This window comes from Haemaphysalis longicornis, unplaced genomic scaffold (genome assembly GCF_048455015.1).
Source record: "Haemaphysalis longicornis isolate Haplotype H1 unplaced genomic scaffold, Haemaphysalis longicornis Haplotype H1 scaffold_1, whole genome shotgun sequence".
In the NCBI taxonomy this organism is placed as follows: Eukaryota; Metazoa; Arthropoda; class Arachnida; order Ixodida; family Ixodidae; genus Haemaphysalis; species Haemaphysalis longicornis.
The window spans coordinates 313,404,679-313,418,029 of NW_027526203.1; the positions used below are offsets into that span (position 1 = coordinate 313,404,679).

Consider the following 13,351-nt stretch of genomic DNA (forward strand, 5'->3'; position numbering starts at 1 on the left):
CCAGGGCATTGGACGGTGCAAGGCAAGGGCAAGGGACGCAGTATGGTGGCCTACCCTTAACAGCGAAATTGAGCAGCTCGTAACATCGTGTGAGAAATGCGCTCAGACGAGAGTTCAGCGTTTGAAGCCACTAATCGCAACACCGACTCCAAATCGGCCATGGCAGCGTGTAGGCGCCGACTTGTTTGAACTTGATGGAACTCACTACATAATCGTGGTGGACTACTACTCTCGTTTTCCGGAAGTAATCAGCTTGTCGTCGACCACCTCCACAGCTGTCATTGCGGCTGTCAAGAGCACGTTCGCGCGACATGGAATACCTGATGTGTTCGTGTCCGACAACGGCCCGCAATTTTCGTCACGGGTGTTCGCCGAGTTCGCGCAGACCTACGGATTTCATCACATCACGAGCAGCCCGGGCTACCCACAGTCAAACGGCGAGGCAGAACACATGGTGCGGACCATGAAGGATCTTTTCACAAAATCCAAGGACCCACACATGGCGCTTCTGGTGTACCGCGACACGCCAGGAGCGAGCGGATACAGCCCGTCGCAGCTCCTAATGGGCCGACGTCTGCAAACGACAGTGCCGAAGATGCCAGACACCCTGCAACCGGAGTGGCCACCACACGACGAAGTTGCAGCTAAGGATAAAGCTAACCAAACAAAACAAAGTCAAGACTTCAACCGTCGTCACGCCGCCCACCAACTCCGCCCACTCGCTGACGGGGAGGACGTGTGGGTGCAGGATATGTCACGCGCAGCAAAGGTGCTCAGCCCAGCAAGAAGACCACGCTCATATGTGGTGGAAACACCGACATGCATCATTCAGCGCAACCGTCGGCATTTGGTGCCGTTCAACGGTGCAGGCATGCCTGATGGCCTTGCGTCTGACAGTTATTCAAGCACAGACGAAACACCAGCAGTGACGGTTGAAAGCTCCGCGGATCAAACCCGCCGGATGTGTGACGCGTGAGCTATCGTGTTCCACGCCTGCGCCGCCGCGCCATCGGGGACCGGGTGGGTTTATTTCTCTTCGCTTAATAAAGGCACTTGAGTTCCAGCAAATTGGTCGGTGTGGTCGCTTTCATCGTCGCTCGTCAGCCGACGAGACAGGAAGTACCTTAATTTGAGGAATGAAAAAAAATTGGGCGTTTTAATTAGTGAACAAAGCGGAGTAACGCTAGTTCCATCTTTGGCTCGTTCCTTTTAACTGCGCTATTTTTACTGTGCACCTTAAAACACCCGGTTATTCCTCCCTCCCCCTCTGTGGTTTTACTACATAGCTGCATTTATTACATGGAATGGCGAGTTGATTTTTAAGCATTGCCTTGGGCACACATGGTATCTAGCAGGTTATTTTATGCACCATTCTTTTTTTAAGCAACCAACCTTCCCAACCGGCAAGCAGACTATTCATATGCTTGCAGGCTCTGTTCTCACCATCCTTGCGTCTGCACATGTGTATATTTGTTAAACGTTGCCTGCATACCTTCTAGTCCAGACTTCATATTTGAAAAGCGGCAACTGGCCACAGTTGCCGCTTTTCTAATGGAGGCGAAAAGCAGAAATGCCCATGTTCGAGATTTTGGCACACGTTAAAACATCCCCAAGTGGTCAAAATTAACCTTAGTCCCTCACTACGGTGTGCCCCATCGCCTGTGTAGTGTCAGTGTGTTAAACCTCATAGTCAATCAAAGTGTTCGTACAAACCTTCTACAAAGCAAGCACAAGCCGTTTTCAACTTTATGTGGTCACTGGTGAACTGACTGTTGTAAAACTGTGCATCGCAGCATGTTTAAGTTCACATGTTACTACTCACTCTTGCAGGTCTGAAGCATGAGATCAACCACTGGCTCTCAACAGCCACTCCCCCAGTCCGGCGAAGTCAACAAAAAGCCATCCAGCCACCACTAGGCACACAAGGCTGCAGAAAAAACTTGGCATAGCGTATGCATGTTTCTGGCCTATTTTTGCTTCTCTTAAGAAGGTAAAGTTTATGCAGCCTGTGTTGCTTTTCAGTTTCAGTTGTACAACTTTTTTTTTATGTTGATTATGCATTTTCGTGTTGAAACGTATAAAAATGTGCAGTGCCAAAGAGACACTGCACCTCCAAGGCAAACTTCATTTTAGATTTTTTTATCCTTCACCTCCGTAAATGCTGGCATCATTACAGGAGTACTTGTCGAACGTTTTGATGTGTGGGTGTTTGCGTCTGTCCCGAATGCAAGATGGTGTGCCACGGTCCCTTAAAGGGGCTGGACCTACCCCACTTCTGATAGTGATGAAAAGCATGTCATAGTCTTCACATAAGCCATATTATGGCCAATTCTTTAAATACGTGTGAACATCCACTGCCTGACTACTCTTTATGTCCCAACTTTCAGCCTCTCATCAGTGCTAGTAAACATCCTACGCGAGGCTGACCCCTTTGCTAAGCTGCACAGAAAAAAGGTCAACCCAACAGCTCAGCCATTATCAGCAGCTGACAATCCTTGTGAATCCTCAGGTGCTGTCAAGTGCACAAATAACTCCGCCATGTGCTCACCTTTGTGAGAGAGAAACGAGCCAAGAATGCCCCAGCAACACATCAGTGATGGCCTCCCAGATGGCCGATAGGATTCTCCAGGTACAGCGCGGAGGGGTTTTGAACCCCCTCCCCCCAACATTTTACTATGCTGCACATAAGCAAGTGCTAGCATTCATTTTGGCAAGGCTCCTTCCATTCACCCATACCTCCATACACCCCCAACCCCTAAAAGTATTTCTGGCTGTACCAACAGTTTATGGACTGTGAAGAATGAGCACCCTGGAAAGAACTAAAGGAGGTGTTTCAGGTGTGCATTTGGAGGTTGTCAGGTGACACACTGTTGAGTCGAGTTGATACGTGCAGCATACCACGGTAGCAATGCACCAAGCATGTGTGATCCTGCATTCAAGGCCAGTGCACTGCAGGCGTATTAGTAACTGCACTTGCATTGGGTCAAATTAAACTACGCAGCTGTTGAGAAAAACAATGGGGTGTACTCACGGGAGCAAAACTCTAGATTGATGCAAGCAGCAGCTGAAAGGCATTACATGCTGCCACGTGAATAAGTGCCTCCTGCCAAGAAGACACTGGCTGTACGGCCTAGTTTAACAGTACGATGTTCATTTCGTGCTTGTTGCTTTGGCTACATGTGGCTACGGCCTTGTTGAAGTGTTTTGGCGATTAGCGGTCAGTAATGCATTGAACGTTTTTTTCTTGACCTCTGATTGGGAGCTTAAGCACGCGACAGGCTTCATTAAAATCAAGTCCTAGCACTTCGGGATTTACACTCTATGCGCAGATTGTGACTATTCGTGAAGGACGAGGACAATAGAAAGGAGCAGTAAAAAATTCTTTAGGGCCTCATCTGGGGAGAGTGACCATTTGGGCTCCTTTCCTTGGTTGCAGCAAAGCCAAGGGAATGCGAGCTGTGGACCGGTGACCAAGGACAACTCCACCCGGAGCTGGGATTGTGTGCGCTGGACGTTGCGTCGTCGGCTGTCGAGCACTGAGGGCCAAAACCATCGAGAACTGGCGGCCATATCCATGCCAACAGAATCAACCTAAACAACAAGGTGAGCTGGGCAGCTACGGTCTCCCACGGCAAACACACTCAGAGACTCATGGTCCCCCAGAGTCAATACACTCACGGCAGACATTCCGATTCATGCTCAGAAATTAACAAAATCCATCACATGCTTGAGTCCATTATCGTTGGAAAAAAAAAGTTCTAAAAGCAGCCGTAACTGAACTTAAGGGAGTCGACACCACTGTGAACCCCGCCTCTTCCAAAACGTCAGGCCAGCATCTCAGGCCATCGTTGACTCCAGCCACAGCAGGTTACCGACCTTGGGGTCCTCAGAAATTGGGTCCCGGGGTCGGATGATTAGTACGTTACGGAAGGTGTGCTTCAAAATTTTGGAGAACAGATCATGGAAACTCTCGTGCGACATTCAAAGCCATGTTAGTGCAATTTGAGGATAAGATTGGTGCTGAAATCACCGGTCTCAACATTTGCATCACCGGTTCTTTGAGGACGCTGCGTGAAGCGGAATAGCCCCATAAAATTGACTGCACGTGCGTCTGGCCTCCGTCAGCGGACAGTTCGAAAGTGCTCACCAATCGTCTAAAGGCACATTCCCACTGGCGACTTGGCACATTGCGTGACGTTGCAAGTGATGAGCCAGGCATCGCTTTTTCTCGCTTTGCGAGGGAGGACAAGATCGCTCTAGGACTGAATCCCCTCGTTGCGCCTCGGCAATGCAAAACCGGATAGCCAATCATGGCTAAGGAGTCAGCTGACGTAGTTGCAAAGGAAAGATTTGTTTACATCCAGCAATGCAAACAATGGTGAGCCGCTGCTGCCGCACAGGGCTGACTGTGCCTGTCGGGTCAGGGGTCAGGCCGGCAAGGAATTTTTCATGCGCTTCAGTTCTTAGGTCAGTGACTTCAGGGTATGTGTGTACTAATCAACAAACAGTGTAGAACTCATCAGTGTGGAAAGTCTTTTCAAATGGCAAACACGGTGTAGAACTTGGAGCGTTCGGAGGCGTCAAAACTTCTGCGTCTGTGAAAAGAAGTGAAATTTGCCGGCCGGGATGCGAGTATTGTTGCATCGAATTAATTACTAAATGCAAAACATGGCTGACCGGCACGTTTCTCCTAAACGTATGGAGCCCTTCTCGCAACACCTCCAAATTGACCAAGCTTTTTTAGAAAACTCTTGAAATTTTCCATTTCGACACATTACTCATTGTCGGTGATTTTAATGCACATCACACTAAGTGGGGATTGCAAGCATGACACCATTAAAAAGCGAAAACCTTTGGCTTGATGCCCAACAAGAAGGCCTCACCCTTACCACTGACCATACGCATCCCACTTGCACCGGAAGTAGTGTGAGCAGTGATGAGCAGCAGTGTGAGCAGCCTTGCCTCACTTTTACAGAACACACGTAAAGGAAGACCACTTTACGCAACACATAAGAGAATCTCGGCAGCGACCACCCGGCAACATCAAACGAAGGTCTGGTAGGCCCGCTTATCCTCATTTACTGAGATGCATTTCAAGGGCTCTGAGTGGTGCAGCGGGATTCCCCACACTCGGTGATTGGTCCACATATCTGAGAAATAACTAACATCAAGGCAAAGGTGGATCAACTGAGCCGAGATGCTGAGCAGGCAACTAATTATACATTTGAAGCAGGGAACCAATGCCAGGTTGACTTGCAGCTTCCCCACATGTGGGAGGCCAAGAGTGGTTTGCAACAGCAACTCCGCAAGAACAAAGTCAGTTGCAACGTGTTTTGTCGCCTGGATTGGCTTGACCAACACATTGAAGAATACTCAGTTATTGCGACAAAATTGGCATGCAGCTTGCGATTGCACCGTGAGAAGCAACTACCCAAGACATGAAACGTCGTCTGATGCTTAATCGATCTCGGTAAGAGCCAAGCCATACATTGATGCAACCTAATGGGGAATTCCATTGAGAGAACAGGAGCAGTGGCATCGTGCAGTGAGGAGTAGGTGACAGAACACTTGGGGGCACGCGGGAGCAGGGCCTCTGCACCTGCCATGAGTGCGGCACGCACCCGGAGAGCAGGTGGGAGAGGAAAAAACGACGAGGGGAAAACACGGTCCCGACCGGCTGTATGGGCATACATGATAGCATTTATCAGGTTAAATAAGGGCGGCTACATTACTTGCAGTAGCAGCAATATGAGGCCTGTCTGCAAGATTGGTGAGTGAGGAACAGACGGTATCACTACGAGGGCGTCTCAAATACGACAAAAACCAGTAACAGAGGCTATTTTGCTCATATGCACCATCTCTCGGGGTGAAGTAGAGGTTAAACTGCCGGCTACTTGTTCTTGTAGTCGTTCATGCGAATCTCCCCGGTGCCGTTCGTTTTTTTTTTTTTTTCTCTCTCTCTCTCTCTCCCTCTTCAGCCTTTAGCGTTTTTGAGAACTGAGAACGAATATTTCAGTAGAAGAAACACCCCCGCCCCACGCAGAATCGTTAAATGATGTACAACCAAAGTGGGAAGCTCCTTCACTGGGTCTGTTTACTGAACAGCACCGTTGATTCTGGGCATGGAGTTCAGTGAGAGTAAAGCCCCTCCTATGGGCAGGGCCGCGGCGGAGGGGCTTTAATTTAGAGCAGCCCAGCGGCAGCGCGGCGGCGCGCGCCATGTCGTCGCTCCATGTACCGTAATTACCCGATTCTAACGCGCGCCCTTTTTCCGGAAAAATAGGCCGAAAAATCACATGCGCGTTAGCATCGGATTCGAAACCGAAACCGAAACAGCAGAAATTTCGTCCCACCCATCGCCATCACCATGTCAAGATGGCGCTAAAGCTTTTAGCAACGATTTTTCGGACGCAGGAACCATATGCGCCTAGACTTTTCTATCGGCGTTCACACAAATCGTCAAATTGTTCCACTTGCGCGCTTGATAACAGCAATGGCAGCAGCGGCTCTCACGCGTTCAAAACGAGCGGTCGGCTGAAGTGTGCGGCTCTGGAGAAGCTCGCGGGATGGGCGTGCGAGGCGTGGGCCACGATCCCATCAACCATGGTTGAATGTTCGTTCAGAAGTGTGGCATCGCGAAGGCTCTTGGTGGCACCGAGGACGAGATGTTCTGGTCAGTGGAAAGCGACAAGGAGTGAGATGAGCGAAATTACTTTGAGGAATAAATCGCCCATTTCTCCCGCATTCGTTTGTCTGGGTTATGAAGTTCCGTGCGCGTTACAAACGGAGGTGCAAGTTTTTTGTTTTTTTTTGTCAGAAAAATCGGGTGCGTGTTAGAATCGGGGGCGCGTTAGAATTGGATAAGCACGGTAGCTCAGAGATTTCCCGCCGCGCGAACTTTGTCGTGAAAGTTCGCTCCATGTATTCCAGCCTTTAGGCATCCCAGCAATCTCCGCGGAAAAGCATGTGTGAGCAAAGCCGGGCAAAGCACGTGTGGCGGTGTGAAGCATTCGCATGCTCGTAGGGCTCGCTGCCCATTCCACAAAGTTGCAAATGCACGATGGATACTGCCGCGCTCCCCGATACAAGGGAGCAAAACACACACACACACACACACACACACACACACACAAAGGGGAGGATATGACGTTAAAGGTCATGTGACTTCCTTCGTATCGTACTGTGCTCACTCCGACTTTTCAAGCGGGAGCAGATCGAACTGCTCCCAACTGCTCTCAGAGCACCGAAAGTGGTCTCGCACTACCACTGGATGACAGCGCTCCTACTTCTGTTCGACCACTGAAACACGCCTGCTCAGGAGAGAGCACTTTCAGAGTGCTTTTGAGTGCTCCTGCTCTCCCAATGGAATTCGCCATAAGTGTCATTCCCTATCAGTTTAGTAGCACGGACAAAGAACTACTGAAGGTTATTCAGGATCTTCATATTGCAAGCTGTGCTGCCAAGGTACTGCCCCCTACTCGAGCCGGAATAATGCCCTCCTCAACACTACTTCGGGCAAGGTACGCGGCTGCCATTACGGCCCTTTGCACAAAACAAAATGTGCTTTTAGGCAAAATGACATCAGGAACAAATGCTTGTAATCTAGGTTATGACTTTTTGGAAGCCCTCACTCATTAGCTCAATATGTGTTGGGATAGAGGCCACATTCTGAAACAGTGGAAAAGAGCTAAAAATATTTTAATCCCTAAACCTGAAAAAAAAAGCTTACGATTGAAATTCTCCAGCCATTATCTCTCATTCCATGCATGGGAAAGGTTCTTGAACATGGAGGAAAACTCTTTTTCTGCATACCATGATCAGTTTCAGACGTACACTTTCTACAAAGGTTAAGGCAGCATGAGCTTTAGCTAACAGCCAAACAAGGAGTCGCATTTTAAGCACATTGGACATTAACCTTCCTTGCAGCACGACTTTACAAGTAGCTATTCCAACAACGCGGAGATTGCATCCTCATTCCCCCTCTTCTCGTGAAACGCACCCCAATTACAACGACGAGCGACGATAGGCCAGGGCGCAAGCTCTGCGCAAACGCTAAGCTAAATGTGAGGACGTGGTTTACAGGGACGCAGCCAACTATTTTCGTCTCGACGTAATATTAGTTGCTGTAGTCAATAACCAGGGAAACTCCATTGCCTCTGGCCCGCTTCATACCCCAGTGGTGTATGAAGCAGCAGCCATTGCACTGGCAATGGTGGCCTTCACAAAAATCAGAACAGTAAAAAAAATTCAGGGAAGCTAGTGCTCACGTGCAAGACTTGATCATTGACGGACACAAAGTTGAGTTTTATTGTCGTGGTGCCGTGGTTGACGTCGGCGGGATGGCATTTCATTACCTTACGTTGAGCAACGCCAGAGTGACCTCGTCGTTTTGGTCGACGTTTTCTTGTGCCGCCCTGTAAGCATGACTTATCGTCTCTAGCAGATGCTTTGCACGCCGAGCCTGTCGAAGCACACCGGCCTCTTCCTTTCCTCGGCCATGCCAACTATCTGTGGCCTATCCACTATCCGCGACAAACTATGCACACGTATCAAGGCACGCGAGCATGAATGGTGTGCATTTTCGTAGTATTTTAAAAGCTGCGGACACCATACAGAAATGATTTGCTCAACAGCATCGCTGTTAATTAAAACCTCCAAGTCTGCAATCCTAAATTTCTCCCGAGGGCAGATCTCCGAAGAGGTGTCCGTACCTCTAACTTTTGGCTTCGACCCCGAAAAACGAACCGGCAAGTTCTGGACCGCTAATTCTGGATCTAATCTGGACCGCTGCCCTCTTTGGCATGGCCAGGAGTGAATCCGCACACAACGCCGCTTGCGGCTTCACCGACCTAGCGCACGTCAATCTGGACGGTGGCTTCATCTCACTGTCAGGCAGGAACAGAGTAGTGTCCTACACGGATATCCCCAACCACTGTCGGCTGACCTGAGCCTGTATCCCTCCCAGGAATCTGTGGTTTGGAGACACCTCCAGACAAATTCGTGTCGGAGCTTAATTGTCTACAGCTACTGTTACCCAGGACAGGTAACAGTAGCTGTCCCCCCACCCCCCCTGCAGAGTGCCACAGGTGCCAGGAAGGAGCAGGCCTAGCACACATGCTATGTCAGCGTCCTCACACAGCCACACCAAGTTGCAGTGTTAATAGCAGTGGGAGACCGTACTGCACAGCTCCTACTTGGGGAGAGTAGAACAAGGGTAGGAGCAGTAAGCACCCTGGAACTATCATCACATCTGTCTCTGGCCCTCCAACACCTTTCACCATATGAATTGTTCCAATTTTTACTGCCCCATTTGCTCAATTCTTAGTTCCTACCCCATTTTAATAAAAGGTGTATTGAATGTTAAATACTCCAAATCTTTGTGCATCAACCATAAGTGCATCTATCGCAAGTGCAAGGGGCATCAATAAAAGGGGATGCTTAGAATAAAAAAAAAATTACAATGTAGCAGTGAGTGTGAATTTTAGCATGTTTTAGCTATGATGGGCATGTAAATTGCTTTTCAGTGATGCTGTGTGCCAGATACTAAGTTCCCTTCTATGTACACAATGACGAGTTTTTCCCAGCAGAGTCCTGGGTATCGCGTTTACAATAGTGAAAATTCACTATCTGCTACTTATTTTTTTTTTTAGGTCTTTAAGCAAAGCCTGCAAAGCTGTTAGTAGGCAACAGGTTAGTGGGCAACAACAGAAAAAGTTTATTCAGCACACAGTATGTCATTTGTGATGTCACTGCTTAAAATGATATTTGCATTTTCCTCGTGTTAAAAAAATCACAGCAACTGGACAGTATCATACACAGAAAAGTGTTGAAACAGTTCAAAGAAATAGGGATTTAAAGGCATTATACAGACAGGTAATAGTTTTTTGGTAAATACACAAAGTAATGCCACACTCTTAAACTAAAAAGATAATTGAGATTGATGTGATTTCTCTAACATAGCACGTTAATAACAACTGAACAAGACGACGAGCTGCAGGCTTACAAAATTGCTTCACCGATGCAGTTGTTGGAGTCAGAAAAGAAATCTGTAAATACAGGATGTGTTGAGTACAAATGACCATCAATACCAGACGTGCCCAGTAAGTGCAGTCTTCTGCTGAATGGCAAACACGAAAAAAAATGACTTGATACACTTAATTTACAACTAAAAACAAACTGCAAAAAATGTGAGTATAATCAGATTGCAAGGTAAAACTGGCAGGACTAAATTCCTTGGCAAGTTGCAGTATTTCAAAATGGTTTTACCAATGCTGCAAATATAACCCGCCGCGGTGTCTCAGTGGCTAAGGCGTTGCGCTGCAAAGCACGAGGTGCAGTCACTTTCATTTCCGAGGGTTGGGGTGGTCGGACCAGCGACAAGCGCCTTACCGAGTCTTGCGGCATCTTAAATAACCTTGTACCAGGTGACACAGTGTTGGCTGACAGAGGATTCACAATAGGTGATGCTGTTGGCATCCACTCAGCCAAGCTAGAAATGCCGGCTTTCACTAGGGGGAAATCGCAGTTATCGGCTTGGGACGTCCAAAAAACTCGAAAATTGGCTAATGTTCGCATTCATGTAGAACGGGTGATTGGGCTACTTAGAGGACGATACTGAATCCTGTCAAGCACTATTCCAATTGATCTTGGGACTGTGAAGCACAACGAGAGGCTCACCCAGCTAGACAAAATTGTAGCTGTCTGCGCAGCTCTAGCAAATCTGAGCCAGTCAGTTGTGCCATTCGAATAGGCATTTTCCAGCAAGCCGTGTGCATCAGTTTGGCTGAGACAACAATGTCTAGCAGTTTCCCTTATTGTGTGGGAAATAGGTGGGTGAGGCACGCCGTAGTGGAAGGCTCCGGATTAATTTTGGCCACCTGGGGCAAGAAGGGGGGGGGATCTTTAACGTGCGCCGAAATCTCGCAGACACGGGCGTTTTTGCTTTTCGCCTCTGTCAGAAAAGTGGCTGGGAATCGAACCTGCAATGTCCTTGGGCCCAGCAGCACAACACCTTAGCCACACAGAAGAGGATGGAATGGGAATGGCCGCAATGAAATGCCAATACTGGGCAACAGTGAAAAGAGCAGCAGGCATCCAATGCCACTGGTTAGAAGGCGAACATGACCATTAAGACAGCCAGGATGCAACGCATGGTTAGTGTGGTGTGTAATGGGTGTGCAAAAAATGTTGTGTGATGGGCATCTAAAATCGCCGCAAACCATGTGTATTTATTGGAAGTATGATTTAGGGACTACCCAGCGATGGGCATAACAGCACAATGCACAGGCTACTGTACCAGGTAGTGCAATTCCTGATGATTGACTTATTGATGCAATTTTTTGTTTCGCTGTAGTATCTAAATGCACAGATGTTTTGGTTTTCATTGTGTGATTTGCAGTTATGTTCTGTCATGAAGATTTTAGCCCTGGTCATCTGTATGAATGCACTCTTATGTTCAAACAGAACATTATGAGGATTTTGCTCCTGTAGACATGAAAAGCTGTTTCCTGGACTGTTGACCGACGATTTACCTAATTTCTTGGCGGTGAAAGTTTTGATGTGCCGTAATGTGTAAAATAAGCCCTCCGAATTTTCCATAATGTGAAATGCTATTCCACACAGTGAATGGCAGCACCCATTGCGAGCCTAAAGCAATGGGAGTCTAGATGAAGACATCAAGCCCAATTTTGAACTGTTACGCTCGTGATTTTGATTCCAATGGTTTAGGTAGGTTATTTTTTGTCAGTTGTTACACCAATGTCCATTTTATGCTGCTGCTGCTGCTCTAGTAAACATTCTTCAGCTTAGTTCTGTGTCTTCACAAAAAATACAGGGTGTTTGTAATGCTGCCCAATGTCAGTATTTCTTTCCCTTTTTTGTCCAAGCTGACATTCATGATTGTCGTCGTAGTATGCAAGTTTTTAAGAGTTGTTAATGTTTTGTGCAAAAAAAATTGTGCATCTTAGTGACATGAGGGGTCTCAACTCACATCAGTGAGCAAGCAAGCCACAGTCAAGAAGTTCAGTCCCACGTGGGAAGGTTGCAATGCAAGAAAGGCAGGGGGGAGGGGGGTGTAACAAATTGTCACCTAATGCTGCCGTTCAAACGAAACAAGTCCTTTCCCACACATTGTAAATATGCTTGGTCATTTCTGTATGGAATTTGGTGTCACCATTCGAGAAACATATCAGTACTGATCTCCAGGATGACTAAAATATAGGCACTGATATTTGTTTTACGGTGATCCTTTAATACATCAAAAGGTCAAAAAAAAAATCAAAAGGTCTGCAGGCCACATGTGGCCCGGGTGTTTCACACCCTTGCTTTAGATTAACTGTGCACAATAGGGCATGGCTATGTGTATCAATCGTAACACAAAGAATGGAAGGTTACAAGTGGAAGCACCCACACACAAAAACCGAATGGAATGGGAAAAAATGGTGTTTCCGTGTTCTAGATGCGGAGTGTCTTATGCTCGGGGGTATGTCACTTGTTGACCGGTGGCGACCGTCCGCACACCATCTGTGCATGTGCTCCTCTCCTCCTTTCCAAACAGCTGCGTACTCTCCTCTCCTCTCCTACCGTCTGCGCGCGCTCCTCCTCCGTTCGCTTCAGCTCTCTCGCGCGCATGCGCGGCTCTTCCTTCATTCACTCTCACCCTATAAATCCAAGGAAAGCGTATATATTCCGGGAAAATGTATGTCTCCAGTTCACTGACGTTGATTTCTGTGTTGCAATTTTTTTTTAATCCATCCCAGTGAAAGCATGTTGCCTGATTGATCCCCGTAATGCATTTATTGTGTAATATTATTTTACAATAATTCTGCTTTCATGCTCTGTTTTCTTTATGAAGGCTGAACAAATCAGCCTAGGCTGTTTTGCCACAATTAAACTGTTTTGTTCTATATTTCGACACTGTTGATGTCCAGTGAAGCGTCATTTTTTTTTTACCTCCGCTCTGATATTTTGGCCTAATCAGTAATGAACGATCATCGCAATTGTTCATTATACCGTTATACCGTGTCCATTTGGTTTGTGTATAAATCTACATTATATTTCTGCTTATCTCTTCTGACTGCTCTTGTTTTACCGTTTTTTATGTATTTTTTAACAAGAGGTCCCCCCACAGTGATAAACTATGGGACCTCTTTCTGTATTCTTTACCAATGTATGTACTGTATTATATGCAATCTTCCTAATAAACTTCAAACTTCTCTCTCGTAGTCTCCTCTCCTACAGCTGTGAATATAAAGGGAAACTAGCAGAGCGCCCGTTCAGTGCTGCGCTTGCTTCGCTTGACTCCGAGCTTCTTCAGATGAAGTAGGATGGAAGCAACAGTCCCGTCAACGGG

General features: G+C 47.4%; 1 long non-coding RNA gene across 2 annotated transcripts; it reads left to right on the top strand.

Moving 5' to 3' along the window:
* The first annotated feature begins 1,147 nt into the window (after positions 1 to 1,147).
* LOC144150237 (uncharacterized) lies at positions 1,148 to 13,107 on the top strand. 2 transcript variants are annotated; one of them, XR_013318469.1, is made up of 3 exons: positions 1,148 to 1,990; positions 3,437 to 3,603; positions 11,623 to 13,107. It is a non-coding gene; the product is annotated as an uncharacterized LOC144150237 (long non-coding RNA). The 2 variants fall into 2 exon arrangements; XR_013318468.1 differs by having other exon boundaries at positions 1,148 to 1,950.
* The last annotated feature ends 244 nt before the right edge of the window (positions 13,108 to 13,351 follow it).